The sequence below is a fragment of the Heterodontus francisci genome, chromosome 39 (genome assembly GCF_036365525.1).
Source record: "Heterodontus francisci isolate sHetFra1 chromosome 39, sHetFra1.hap1, whole genome shotgun sequence".
NCBI classification, from domain to species: Eukaryota; Metazoa; Chordata; class Chondrichthyes; order Heterodontiformes; family Heterodontidae; genus Heterodontus; species Heterodontus francisci.
Window position 1 is genome coordinate 5,817,247 of NC_090409.1, and position 14,283 is coordinate 5,831,529.

Consider the following 14,283-nt stretch of genomic DNA (forward strand, 5'->3'; position numbering starts at 1 on the left):
CTGGCTGCTCACTCTCCCCTTTCAGAATTTCCTGCAGCCACTCCGAGACATCCTTGACCCTAGCAGCAGGGAGGCAACATATCATCCTGGTGTCTCTTTCGCGGCCACAGAAACACCTACCTGCACCCTCTACGATAGAATCCCCTATCATGATAGCTCTTCCACCCCTTTTCCTCCCCTGCTGTGCAGCAGAGCCCTCTGTGGTCCCATGGGACTGGCTGTTGCCGCTTTCCCCTGGGAGGTCATCCCCCCAACAGTATCCAAAGTGGTCGATCTGTTTGAGAGCGGGGTGGCCACAAGAGACTCCTGCACTACCTGCCTGTGCCTACTACTCTGTCTGGTTGTCACCCATCGCTTTTCTGCCTATGCAGCTATTACCTGCGGTGTGACCACCTCGCTAAACATGTTATCCACGACTTCCTCAGCATTATGGATGCTCCACAGTGATTTCACCCGCAGCTCCATCTCCGTAATGTGGGTAACCAGCAGCTGCAGATGGATACACTTCCTGCACACATGGTCACCAGGGACACTGGGAGCATCCCTGATTTCCCACATAGCGCAGGAGGAAAATCACGGGGCTGAGCTCTCCTGTCATGACCTACCCTTAGATCAATTAGTTACACCCTTAATTTAAAAAATACTAATTACATGAGGGGCCTTGTTCTGCCCACTTCAATCTAAGGTTCTTAATAATTAAAAAAAGAAACACTTCAGTAGTACTCACCTTATCACCAGAGTTTTTTCCCACAAAAATAAACTTTTCACTTTTTCAAAGATATCTACATGCACTAACAGCTGCTACTCACCCAACCAATCAGCTTGCAACACTCCTCTGACGTCACTGTTGGCGTTCTTCATGAAGAATTCTATCATATTATGGTCTCTCATCCTCAAGGGATTTCACACAAATAGATTGTCAATTATTCCTCTCTCTTTACACAATACCCAGTCTGGGATGGCCTGTTCTCCAGTTGGTTCCTCAACGTATTGGTCCAGAAAACCATCCCGTATACATTCCATGAATTCCTCCTTGACGTTATTGTGACAAATTTGATTTGACCAATCTATATGCAGATTAAACTCACCCATAATTACAGATGTTGCTTTATCGTATGCATCTCTAATTTCCTGTTTGAGACCATTCCCACGTTACCACCACAGTTTGGGGGGTTTATATATAACACCCACTAACGTTTTTTGCCCCTTAGTGTTTCTCAGCTGTACCCATACAGACTCCACATCATCAGAGCTAATATCCTTCCTCACTATTGTATTACTTTCCTTTTTAACCTGCAATGCAACTCCACCACGGATGGAAATAAGCCGTTTTACTGATGGTGTGAATATTTGGTCAGAAGCTCATCGCCAGGTATCTCAAGGTTAACTATGTAACCACGTTTCTGAACAGTTTGACTTCGTCTCAAGCATTTACAAAGGAGAGGGATGGAGTTTGTAGCTAGGAAATGTTTGGAGTAGAGACAGAAAACAATGGCTTCAATCTTCTCAATATTTAAGTGACATTGCAGATGTGTGAGGTAATACATTTTGAAAGGATGAATGAGGAGAGACAATACAAGTCAAATGGTACAACTATAAAGGTGGTGAAATAATAGAGACACTTGGTGTATTTGTGCACAAATCTTTGAAGGTGGCAGGAAAGGTTAACTAGACAGTTAATAAATATATGGGATCATCGGGTTTATAAATAGAGGCAAAAAGAACAAAAGCAAGGACATTATGTGAAACATATATAAAACACTAATTCAGCTGCACGTGGAGTCTTGTGTCGAATACTGGGAACCACACTTTAGGAAGGACATGAAGCCTTCGGAGAGGGTACAGAACTGTTTTACGAGAATTTGTGCAGGCATGAGGGATGACAGTTATGGAGCTGGGGTTGTTCTGCTTCGAGCAGAGAACTTTCAGAGGAGATTTAATTGAGCTGTTTAACATTAGGAAGGGTTTAGATAAATTAAATAAAGAGAAACTGTTTCCAATGTCCAAGGGATCACTAACCAGAGATACCGATTTAAGGCGATTGGTAAAAGAAGCAGACATGCGGATTTTTGTTTCTGAGTGGTTTGGATTTGGGATGCACTGTCTGATAGGCTGATGGATACAGATTCAATAGTAGATCCCAAAAGGGAATTGGATAGATATCTGAAGCAGAAAAAAATGTTAGGATATAGTGAAAGAGCCAGGGAGTGGGTGTAACTGGATTGCTCTTTGAAAGGGCCAGCACTGACTTGATGGGCCGAATGACATCATTCAGGACTGTGCTATTCTATGATTCTATGATTGTTCCTGCCTGTACTTTCCCAATATTCCTATCCTTTCAGCAGCTGTTTGATAAAGTAGCACATAACAGCTGTGTTACCGAATTAGAAACACATGGGATTAAAGGACCAATGTCAGCAGTGGCTCAGTTTGTATCTCTCTCCCCTTTCAGTGACAAGCTTCTAGGATCAAGTGTCACTGCAGGACTTGATGACAAGAATCAAGGCTGACACTGCAGTCCTGTACTGAAGGAGTGCTGCACTGTCCGAGGTGCCGCCTTATCAAAGAAAAGGTAAAGCCAGGACCCGTCTGCCCTCTCAGGTGGATGTAATGATCCTATGGAATTATTTAGAAGGTCAGGGGAATTATTCCCAGTGTCCTGGTCAACATTTACCCCTCAAATTAACATTACAAAAACAGATCTGATCATGATCACACTGCTACTTGTGGGATCTTGCTGTGCGGAAATTGGCTGTGTTTTTCCAACATTACAAGACAGACAAAACGGTAAAAAGTACTCGTTGGTTGTAAGTCGCTTTGGGACATGCAGTTGTCATGAAGGCGTGACATAAATGGAAGTCCTTTTTTTATTTTCAATGTCAGCATGCAGGAAATTAGGTCAGTGACAGAAAGCAGAGAGTAGCGGAGAATGGTTGTTGTTTAGTCTGGAGGGAAGTACAAAGTGCGGTTCCCCAGCGTCACTGTTGGAATCACTGTTGCTGTATGTTAATGCAATGGGCTTGTGTACAGAGAGGACAATTTCAACGTTTTCAGAGGGCAGGAATCTCAGAAATGTTAATAAACAGTGTGATGGATAGTAACAGACTTCAGCAGGACAGAGACTGACTGGTGAAATGGACAGGAACATGGCAGATGTAATTTAACACAGTGAAGTGTGAAGTGAGACATTTGGGTAGGCAATATGAGGAGAAACAACATAAACTCAATGGTACCATTATAAAGTGGGTGCAGGATTAGAGAGACCTGGGGTGTACATACACAGATCTTTGAATGTAACATGTAGTGTCCTTGGTGTTAGAGAGAGAGGCACAGAGTAATAAAACTCTGATGCTGAGGAAATGCTGATGTTTATCCATCATTGGTTAGGTCCCAGCTGGAGAATTGCGTCCAATTCTGATCACCACACTATGGTAAGGATGTCAAGGACTAAGTGAATATACTGAGGTGATTTACTAGAATGATACCAGGGATCTGGGAATTCAGTTACGTGGAGAGATTGGAAAAGCTGGGATTGTTCTCTTTAGAGCAGTGAAGGGTAAGGGGAGATTAAATATAGAATTCAAAATCATGAAGGGTTTTGATTGGGTAATTAATGTAAAACTGTTTCCAGTGTCAGAAAGTTCAGTCTTAAGAAGGCACAGATTGAAGGTAATTGACAAAGAACCAAAGGTGATTTGAGGAGAATTTTCTTACACAGCGAGTTGTTGGGATCTGGAATTCACTGCCTGCAAACATGGTGGAAGCAGATTCAGTAGTATCTTTCAAAAGAGAATTCAGCAAATACATGAATTGGAATTTAAAAAGCTGGGGTGTAGGTCAAGAGGAGGAGAGAGGAACTAATTTGATATCTCTTTCAAAGAGACTGCACTGACACAATGGGCTGAATATCCTCCTTCTGTGCGTAGGGTTTGTGATTCATGATTTGCCAGTGCTTGTTCTTGTTGAGGCAGGTGACACACAAAGCTCCTGCTTTCTTCTCATTTCCATGAATTCTTCTTGCTGCCCAGGGTGACCCACGCTGATGTCTGTCTGCACATTAACTGGGAGCGAAGTGTGCGTGAGGCTGGTTCGTGTTTCAGCCAGCATTCAGCTTTTAAAGGCAGTCTGTCCCTCTTAAAGGGAAGCTGCACTGAATCACAGGAGGCTGCGTGTGCTGCTGCTGCTGACTGTGAATTCTGCAATTGGAAACAAGGTAAATGGAATACCAGGACAGAGAGAGGGATCTGCAGTTCACGGATGTGGTGCTGGAGGCCTTAGTCATGGAGGGGGACAGGAGGAGGGAGGCCATGTTTTCATGGCGTGGGGCCGAGGCCCTCAAGTAACACTCTCTGAAGGGAATGGGAGCAGTTGGCCTGGGAGGTCAATGCAAGAGGTCCGGCCCCGAGGACCTGGCAGCAGAGTCGGAAGAAGTTTAATGAGCTCACACGGGTGATCAATGTCGGTGAATTCAACTCCACATGGCTTCTCCTACCCCCAACACAACCAACCTCGCACATTGCTCAATGTACCACACCCCCATCACTCACACATCAGCAATCCAGGATTCAAACTTAACATTCACTTACTCCACCTCACCCTCACACACCTTCCACTGAAGCCAGCCTCACACCCACCTCTCAATGCCTCCACATACCTCCAACTATTCAGCTATGGTAGGCAAATCACCCAAACACAGTGAAACACAATCACTGACATTCTGCTCTCTCGCACAGGACAAGGCGGCCCATAATCACAGGAAACAGCCGTGTTCTGGCGAGGGCCAGGCATACCTTCATCCCCGAGCCTGAGGGAGGAGATGGTTCTTCACATCATGGGACCGGCTGTGACAGTGCCCGTAGCATCCGGCATCACTGACAGTATTCAGGATGATGCTATGTTCCTGCCTTATGTCCCTTGTTAACTCCCACCTCCCCCTCATCCTGCTGTCTGGGATGATGTACAAGCTTCAGATGGTGGGACCATTGACCTCCTGCTTTCCATCCCACCCTCAATCCCTCACCCCAACTTTCCCCTTCTAATGTTATACTTTCCAATGATAACCCAAAACTACCAGCTTCCCAGTCACAGCAGCTCCAGGAGACAGAGAGAGAGCAGCAGCACAGCACTGATGGCAAAGCACCATCACTTGGTCTAATACTCACAGCCAACAGTTCAAATACTTACACTTTGTGTGCTTTAGAGGCTGGAATAGAGTCGGAATCTACACGTGGTGAGTCACCGAGCACGAGTGAGCTGCAGCCAGGCCAGGGGGAAAGGATCGCTCATGTGTCAGCTCACCAGAGGGCGAGGTCACAAACGAGTTATAATACACAGGACTCAGATATGAACATTGCTGGAACTGCATACAGGAGAATGCTGATGGACATGTACACTGAGAGACTTTGTCCATTGACAGGCCTGTCAGACGGTCTGTTATCACTGTCAAGGAACATGGAGGAGTCTGGCTCCAAGATGGCACAGGACATTGCACAGAGATTGAAGCCCATTCTTTCCCCTGTGGAAGTGGTCACTAACTCCATGACAGCACTCACGGACCCAGCCATGATACAATATCTGGTGATCATTGTCTGAGCTTCCACTGCAGCACAGACGGCAGACACTCAACGTCTCAGTGCTGCAATGGAAGCTCAGACTGAGGTCATGAGATCCATGTTTGCTGCCATGCAGGATCAAGCTTCTGTAGTGGGTAGGGCAGAGCCCACTCCTCTTGCCTCTTGACATAGATTCCCCTCTCTGCAGCCTCTGCTCCATTTGTTGGTCGTGTTACAGACCCAGAGACACTGTAACTACAGTCCCCAAACCTCGTCCAGAATTGGGTCACAAAGTCCTCTGTCCTGCCTGAATGTCTGCAGCAGCTCACGACACAACGTCCAGAAAAACATCCAAAGCACCTCCACTAACTTTACAATGGGATTAGCAAGTCAAAAGCCCCTCACCTGTAAGTTCGATGCCTGGTCCTTTGAAATAACAAGTGACTAACACAGGTTGTCAGTGGACATCCACAGACCAAGTTTCAAGGACAGACATCAATACTGTTGGGCTGGTGCACTGACCTCAGCTTGAACCCTCCTTACACTAACAGCACATACATAGAACGCCCGGGCAAGTCCCCTGCCCAGCATGGGGCACTGTGTTTGCCACACTAGAAGTGGCCGGCTGTGCAGATAGCATCATTTTATGGATCAAGGTTTCTGTAACATTGGCACCAGTATGAAATTCACAGCCGGGAGCGATAGAGAGAAAAAGCAACTCACTTTCAATGGGGAATTGGGAAAAGAGTTGAAGGCATAAGATTTTCAAGAATATGGGATATTGACAGGGAAATGGGGCTAATTGGAGGGGTGAGGCCATGGAGGGATTCAAACACAAGAATGAGAATATTTAAATTAAGGTGCTGCCAGACCGGGAGCCAATGTAGATCAGTGAGCACAGGGGTGATGGGTGATCAGGATTTTGGGTGATGGGTGATCGGGATTTGGTGTATATTAGTTTACAGGCAGCAGAGTTCTGGATGGTCTGTGGTTTATGGAGGTTTATAACTGGGAGGGTGACCATGACAGAATTGGAATAGTCAAGTGTGGATTTAACAAAGGCACAGATGAGGGCTTATGCAGGAGATGTTTTGAGACAGCGGTGGACATGGGTGATATTACAGAAGTGGTATTAGGCAGGTTAAGTGATGGAGAGAACATAGCGATGAACTCAGCTCAGGTATAAATAGAACATAGAGGTTGTAAACTGTCTGGTTCAGCCTCAGACATTGTCTAGTGAGGTCGATATAGACAGTGGATAGGGAGCAGACTTTGTGAGAGAGACTGAAGACAGAGGCTTCAGTATTCCCAGGAGTTACATGACAAGAACAAATGTCAGTGACATATGGTTTATCGATATAATAGTTGGATCCAGAGACTTACCAGGGACACCAATAATAGCGAGGATGGGATAGTAAGTCGTATGAATTATCTTTAGTGCATAATAGATTCGCATTTCTAATGTTCTCCAATAATAATCTGCAGTAACTTCGCCAAACCAATAGGATAAACTCTTGCTGCCCATTTTTGTAAAATTCGAATCTATTGTTCTCAGATTCTGATCAATCCTTTCCCACTCTCTGGAGCTGCTGTTAGTGTGGGGGTGATGCTCCCGGCTTGGAATAACACATTGAAAGAAATCCCTTATTAATGGAAGTGGAAAACTCTCCAATGAAACAATTAGGGTCCATGGAGACTGACATTATTTACACACACTGAACAAACAGATTATGTTAACCCCTGTCAAACCAACATTTAGTATTCCAAAATAGAGTAGAACATTTACCCAGACTGGATGTTATGTATGAGGTTTGTTAAGGGAAGGAGTGGCAGAGTCACTGGCCAGAAGCTTTCACTCCTCCTTGGCTATGGGTGTAGTGACAGGGGAGTGGAGTACTTTAAATGATACACCCTGTTTAAAAAAAAAGAGATGGGATAAACCCTGTAACTTCTGACCAATCAGTCTAATGTCGGCGATTGGAAATGTCTAGAGGCCATAACCCAGCTCAAAAATATATCTTTCTTCGAAAAACATCTGATAATAAATGACAAACAGGATGGATAGCTTGATAACCAATCATGTCTGATAATCTTGATCAAGTTAGTTGATGACATAACTGTGAGTGTTGATGAGGTCAGCTTGTTTCGTGTTATGTATATGAACTTTCAAAAGGCCTGTGATCAAATGACATTTCATAGACTTGTTATGAAAAACTGGATGACATGGATTAATGTGACAGTGATAGTGTGGATATGATATTGACTCAGGGACAGAAAGCAGAGAGAAGTGGTGAACAGACATTGTTTATTCTGGGGGAGGAGAAGTATACAGTGATGTTTCTCAGGGGTCAGTATGATAACCATTGCTGTTCCTGACATATAGATAGATGCATGATATAGACTTAAATGTAAAAATAAACAATTTCAACTCCTGCAGATGGCATGAAACTCATATGTAAGGGTGGCAAAGGCGCAGACCACAGAATTATCCAACCTCACAGACTGTATATTTTTTTATTTATCATGGCCTCTCATCCAACACCAATGCATTTCTCACTCTAATTTATTTATGTGTGATTCTCGTGTGAGTGTGTGCGTGAATGAGCAGCGTGCATGTTTATTATTTTATTCAGATCCAGTTTAGATTGTTAAGTATAATAAACTCACCTCTTGTTTCATCTCAAGAAAACCTGTCTGACTGGCTCTTTCACGAGCACAATAAAGATATAAGGTAAAATACTCACTGAGGTGGTCAGCACGTCCAATGTGAAAAAGGAATAAACCCTGTTGTGGTCAAATGAGAGATAGGAGAAGAGGGGATCTGGGACCCCTCCTCACATGGCTGTAACAGAAATTGATTGTAACCCAATGACAAACGAGAAATTAGAAGTAGGAAAAACAATTGATTCCCAGAAAAAAAATGAAGATTTCAATGTAGGTTTTATTGTGGTTTTCGCTGCTACAGCACTAAAAAGTTCACATTCGGAGACAGTACCATCCTAAGCCACAGCTTATGAAAATATGAACAGATGAATTAGGATCACGAGTAGGCCACTCGGCTCCTCAAGCCTGCTCTGCCATTCAATAAGGTCATGACTAATCTGATTGTAAACTCGACTTCACATTTCCACCTGCCCCCGATAACCTTTCACCCCCTTGCTAATCAATAATCTATCTACCTCTGCCTTACAAATATTCAAATACTCTGCTTCCAGCGCCTTTTGAGGAAGGGATTTCCAAAAACACACGACCCTCACAGGAAAAAAAGTATGTTAAATGGGTGACCCCCTTATTTTTAAATAGTGACCCCTAATTCTAGATTCTCTCACAATGGGAAACATCCTTTCCACATCCACCCCGTCAAGACGCCTCAGAGTCCTATATGTTTCAATCAAGTCTCCTCTTACTCCTGTAAAGTCCAGCGGATACAAGCCTAGCCTGTCCAATATTCCCACATAAGACGGCCCGCCCATTCCAGGTATCAGTCTAAATAGCCTTCTCTGTACTACCCCCAATACATTTACATTATTCCATTAACAAGGAGACCAATACTGTACACAGCACTCCAGATGTGGTCTCACCAATGCCCTGTAAAACTGAAGCATGACCTCCATACTTTGCTATTCAATTTCTATAGCAGTAAACAATAACATGCTATTAGATTTCCAATTACGTGCTGTACCTGCTTACTAGCCTTTTGTGATTCATGCACTTGGACACCCAGATCCCTCTGCATCTCAGAGCACTGCAATCTCTCACCATTTAGATAACAGGCTTCTTTTTTATTATTCCTGCCAAAGTGGACAATTTCACACCTTCCTGCAGTATACTCCATTTTCCAGGTCTTTGCCCACTCACTTAACCTATCTATATTCCTTTGCAGTCCCCTATGTCCTGTTCACAACTTAGTTTCCTACATATCTTTGTGTCATGGGAAAATTTAGCAACCATACCTTCGGTCCCTTCATCCAATTCATTTATATAAATTGTAAAAAGTTGAAGATCCCTGTGGTGCACCACTCGCTTCATCTTGCCAACCAGAAAATTACACATTTATGCTGACATTCGGTTTCCTGTTAGCTAGTCAATCTTCTTTCCAAACCAATATGTTACCCCCGACACCATGAGCTTTTATTTTCCACGATATACTTTGATGTTGCATCTTATCAAATGCCTTATAGAAATCTAAGTGCAGTACATCCACCGGTTCTCCTTCATCCACAGCACATGTAACTCAAAGAACAAAGAACAAAGAACAAAGAAAATTACAGCACAGGAACAGGCCCTTCGGCCCTCCAAGCCTACGCCGATCCAAATCCTCAATCTAAACCTGTCGCCTATTTTCTAAGGGTCTGTATCTCTTTACTTCCTGCCCATTCATGTATCTGTCTAGATACATCTTAAAAGACGCTATCGTGCCCGCGTCTACCACCTCCACTGGTAATGCGTTCCATGCACCCACCACCATCTGCGTAAAGAACGTTCCACGCATATCCCCCCTAAACTTTTCCCCTTTCACTTTGAACTCATGTTCCCTTGTAATTGAATCCCCCACTCTGGGAAAAAGCTTCTTGCTATCCACCCTGTCTATACCTCTCATGATTTTGTACACCTCAATCAGGTCCCCCCTCAACCTCCGCCTTTCTAATGAAAATAATCCTAATCTACTCAACCTCTCTTCATAGCTAGCGCCCTCCATACCAGGCAACATCCTGGTGAACCTCCTCTGCACCCTCTCCAAAGCATCTACATCCTTTTGGTAATGTGGCGACCAGAACTGCACGCAGTATTCCAAATGTGGCCGAACCAAAGTCCTATACAACTGTAACAGGACCTGCCAACTCTTGTACTCAATACCCCGTCCGATGAAGGAAAGCATGCCGTATGCCTTCTTGACCACTCTAATGACCTGCGATGCCACCTTCAGGGAACAATGGACCTGAACACCCAAATCTCTCTGTACATCAATTTTCCCCAGGACTTTTCCATTTACTGTATAGTTCACTCTTGAATTGGATCTTCCAAAATGCATCACCTCGCATTTGCCCTGATTGAACTACATCTGCCATTTCTCTGTCCCACTCTCCAGTCTATCTATATTCTGCTGTATTCTCTGACTGTCCCCTTCAGTATCTGCTACTCCACCAATCTTAGTGTCGTCTGCAAACTTGCTAATCAGACCACCTATACTTTCCTCCAAATCATTTATGTATATCACAAACAACAGTGGTCCCAGCACGGATCCCTGTGGAACACCACTGGTCACACGTCTCCATTTTGAGAAACTCCCTTCCACTGCTACTCTCTGTCTCCTGTTGCCCAGCCAGTTCTTTATTTATCTAGCTAGTACACCTTGGACCCCATGCGCCTTCACTTTCTCCATCAGCCTACCATGGGGAACCTTATCAAACGCCTTACTGAAGTCCATGTATATGACATCTGCAGCCCTTCCCTCATCAATCAACTTTGTCACTTCTTGAAATAATTCTATTAAGTTGGTAAGACATGACCTTCCCTGCACAAAACCATGTTGCCTATCACTGATAAGCCCATTTTCTTCCAGATGGGAATAGATCCTATCCCTCAGTATCTTCTCCAGCAGCTTCCCTACCACTGATGTCAGGCTCACCGGTCTATAATTACCTGGATTTTCCCTGCTACCCTTCTTAAGCAAGGGGACAACATTAGCAATTCTCCAGTCCTCCGGGACCTCACCCGTGTTTAAGGATGTTGCAAAGATATCTGTTAAGGCCCCAACTATTTCCTCTCTCGCTTCCCACAGTAACCTGGGACAGATCCCATCCGGACCTGGGGACTTGTCCACCTTAATGTCTTTTAGAATACCCAACACTTCCTCCCATCAAAGAAACTCCATCAAAGAAATTTTAAAAAATGATTAAACATGATTTAACTTTCATAAATCCAGGTTGATTCTGCCTGATTACCTCGATTTGTTCTGAGTGCTGGCGATATCATCTCTAATAATATCTTCTAAATTTTTCCCCAAGGCAAATGTGAAGCTAACTGGCCTGTAGTTTCCTGCTTTCTGTCTCCCTCCCTTTTTGAATAAAGGAGTTATATTGCCAATAAAGGAGTTACATACAGAGTGAAGTAACTTGGTATAGGTTAAACGCCCTGTCTGCTAAAAAGTTGAGTAATGTAGCCCGAAGGTTAGGGATTACACTCCGGCCAAACGCTAGGGAATACGTAATCGTAAGACTTGAGGCCAACCATTTTTCATTTGAAGCTGAAGGCTCAAACAGGGTTAGAATCACTAACTAATAGAGTAATGTTAGCTAAGGTAAAACTGGAACAGAAAGAACTTGAATTGGAATTCCAGAGAGAGCGAGAAAGAGCAGAGTGAGTGTCAAGAAAGGTGAAAAAGTAAGAGTGTTCCAGAAGGAGAAGGAGGAAAGGGAATTATGGCGGCTCAAACAACTAGATGAAGACCCAGTACACCCAGTGAAGGCGCAGCTGCTGACGGAGCTATCCCGAGCTCAGGACCATGTGCTGAGCTCTTAAAGTTTTCCCAGTGCATTCTTAAGTTCAATGAGGAGGATGTGGCAGCTCTTTTCTTTCCTTTTAAAACATTTTCAACGCAACTGCAATGACCGTCAGAGAACTGGACGCTGGTTTTACAAAATAAAATAACAGGAAAAGATGAAAGTTCATCAGATTATGAGAGGGCTGAAAATGCTATCCTGGGCCCATATGAGATAGTACTGGAGCTGGACCAGCAAAAATTCAGAATCTTTGTAAAGCAGCCTGACCAAACCTACCTGGCGTTTGAAAGAGTTAAGCATTTTCGGAACATTGGAACATAGGAGCTGCAGTAGGACATCGAGCCTGTTCCACCATTCAATATGATAATAGCTGATCATCCACTTCAATGCCTTTTTCCGACACAATCCCCATTTCCCGTTATGTCACTGGTATTTATGCCGGGGCATTGAGTACACCAATTGGGACATCATGTTACAGTTGTACATAACATTGGTTAGGCCGCATTTGGAGTATTGTGGGCAGTTCTGGTCGTCGCACTACACAAAGGATGTGATTAAGTGAGAGAGGGTGCAGAAAAGATTCACAAGGATGTTGCCTGGTTTGAAGGGCTTGAGTTATAAAGAGAGACTGGATAGGCTGGGTCTGATTTCCCTGCAGCGAAGGAGGCTGAGAGGAGACATGATGGAGGTATATCAAATTAAGAGAGGCATAGATAGGGTAGATAGCCAGAGTCTGTTTCCCATGCTAGGGGTGACTAAAACTAGAGTGCGTAGATTTAAGTTGAGAGGGAGGAGGTCTAAATGGATCAAAGGGGTAAATGTTTCACACAAAGAATAGTGGGTATTTGGAATGATCTGCCTGAGGAGGTGGTGGAGGCAGGAACAGTAGTGACATTTAAGAGGCATCTGGACAGGTACTTGAATGAACAAGGCATCGAGGGATATGGAATTAATGCAAGCAGTTGGGATTAGTATAGATCGGCATTATAGTCAGCCCGGACGCGGAGGGCCGAATGGCCTGTTTCTATGCTGTACGAATCTATGACTCCATTTAGAAATCTGTTAATCTCTGCTTTAAACATACTCAATGACTCAGCTTCCACAGCCCTCCGGGGTAGAGAATTCCAAAGATTCACAAACCTCTGAGAAAAGGCATGTCTCCTCATCTCTGTCTTAAGTGGATTTCCACTTATTTCGAAATTGTTTCCCCTGGTTCTAGATTCCCCAACCAGGGGAAACATGTTAGCTGCATCTACCCTGTCTATCACTTTCAGTATTTTGTAGGTTTCAGTGAGATCACCTCTTATTCTTCGAAACTCTAGAGAATACAGGCCCAGTTTCCCCAATCTCTCTTCATGGGATGGTCCCGCCATCTCGGGAGCAAGTCTGATGAACCGTCATTGCACTCCCTCTATGATCATAACATCCTTCCTAAGGTAAGAGGACCAAAACTGCACACAATACTCCAGGGGCAGTCTAACCAAGGTTCCATACAATTGCAGCAAAACGTCACTACTACTGCACTCAAATCCACTTCAATAAAGGCTAACATACCATTAGTCTTCCTAATTGCTTTCTGCACCTGCATGTTTGTTTTCAGTGACTTAGTGACGAGGACATCCAGGTCCCTTCGTACAACTACACTTTCTAATCTCTTACCGTTTAAGAAATACTCTGCACATCTGTTCCTGCAACCGAAGTGGATAACCTCACATCTTTCCACATTATATTTCAACTGCCATGTTCTTGCCCACTCACGAAGTCTGTCCAAATCCCTTTGAAGCCGTCTTGCATCTTCCTCGCAACACTCATTCCCATCCAGCTTACTGGCATCTGAAAACCTGGAAATATTACATTGGTCCCCACATCCAAGTCATTGATACATATTGTGAACAGCCGGGGCCCAAGCACTGATCCCTGCAGTGCCCCACTAGTCACAGCCTGCCAAGGCAAGAATGACTCATTTATTCCTACTCTCTGCTTTCTGCCTGTTCTTCTTCTTTGGGCCTCCTTAACTCAAGAGACAATGGATACGCGCCTGGAGGTGGTCAGTGGTTTGTGAAGCCGCGCCTGGAGTGGCTATGAAGACCAATTCTAGAGTGACAGGCTCTTCCACAGGTGCGTCAGAGAAATTTGTTTGTCGGGGCTGTTGCACAGTTGACTCTCCCCTTGCGCCTCTGTCTTTTTCCTGCCAACTACTAAGTCTCTTCGACTCGCCACATTTTAGC